This window comes from Athene cunicularia (genome assembly GCF_003259725.1).
Source record: "Athene cunicularia isolate RWA chromosome 4 unlocalized genomic scaffold, athCun1 chr4_part2, whole genome shotgun sequence".
Classification (NCBI taxonomy): Eukaryota; Metazoa; Chordata; class Aves; order Strigiformes; family Strigidae; genus Athene; species Athene cunicularia.
Genome location: NW_020799099.1, coordinates 29,132,031 through 29,133,331, shown reverse-complemented (window position 1 = coordinate 29,133,331; position 1,301 = coordinate 29,132,031).

The window sequence follows — 1,301 nt, the reverse complement described above, 5'->3', positions numbered from 1 at the left end:
GGGGGGGGCCTTCAGGAACAGACTGCTCCAGCATGGGTCCCCCATGGGCCACAATTCCTGCCAGAAAGCCTGCTCCTGTGTGTGCTCCTTTTCACGGACCACAGCATGGAAATCTGCTCCACTATGGTCCTCCATGGGCTCCAAGGGAACAATTTATATTACCATGGTCTGCACCACAGTCTGCAAGGGAATCTCTGATCTGGTGCCTGGAGCATCTCCTCCCTTCCTTCTTTGCTGACCTCGGTGTCTGAAAAGCTGGTTCTCTCACATTTTTCTCACTCCTCTCTCTCACATCTGGTATGCATAATTTTTCACCCTTTCTTGAATATGTTATCACAGGGTCACCACCAGCATCAGTGATGAGCTCAGCTTTGGCCAGTGGTGGGTCCAATATGGAGTCAGCTGAAAATGGCTCTGTCCAGCAAGGCGCCAGCACTTGGTGTCTTCTCACAGAAGCCACCCCTGCAGTCCCCCAATACCAAAACCTTGTCATGTAAACCTGAACTTTTTTTTCTCAACTGGTCCTAAAAATGTATCTCTGCTCTAGATACCTGTTGGCAGAGTACTACAATTCTGTACCACAGAATGCTTATTTTAATTTTTTAAATAGCCATCTTTCCCAGTATGGATAAGAGCATTACAGGGAAGTAGTGGGATCATCCTGGCATTAAAAAAAAGACTTTTTCCCTATCTAGAAATACATTTATTGCCCTTAAACTCTTTATATTGAATAATATTTTTTTTTGGGGGGGTAACGTGAATGGATCATTCCACATGCATAGCAATGAGAGCTCTCGGTTCTACATGTCCTCGAGTGTTGCTGCTTTAGACAGAAATATGCTTTTTGTGGGATCTTCAGCTTAGATCTCTGCCTGAGTGTGTTCACCTTTGCTCTGCTCAGGCAGAGAATGGTGCATGTTGATGAGCCACAGATGACTGAGGTTCTTGAGAGGCATCATATACAGCCTGCACTTACCTTCTGGCTGCTGCTATTAAAATGTCAGCAGTGCCCTGGCTCCTGGTTTGTAACAACCTTGAGGTATGCCTGCACCTCTGTTTCTCACACTGAGGAGTGCAGATACAATCCAGTTGAGCCAAGCTCCTGGAAATAAAATGTACACACCAGCCTCAGCGCTGGGTTCTGAAACCTTCCCATGAGGCTCATTCTGCAAAAAAATGTTACAGTCATTTCTCATGTGCAATCAGGTTTTTTGCTGTAATTAACATGGTTCCACACCTGAGAGTTATCCATAACATAACAGTGTTGCCTTATAATAGGAGTATGCCTGAAGGTAAGAATG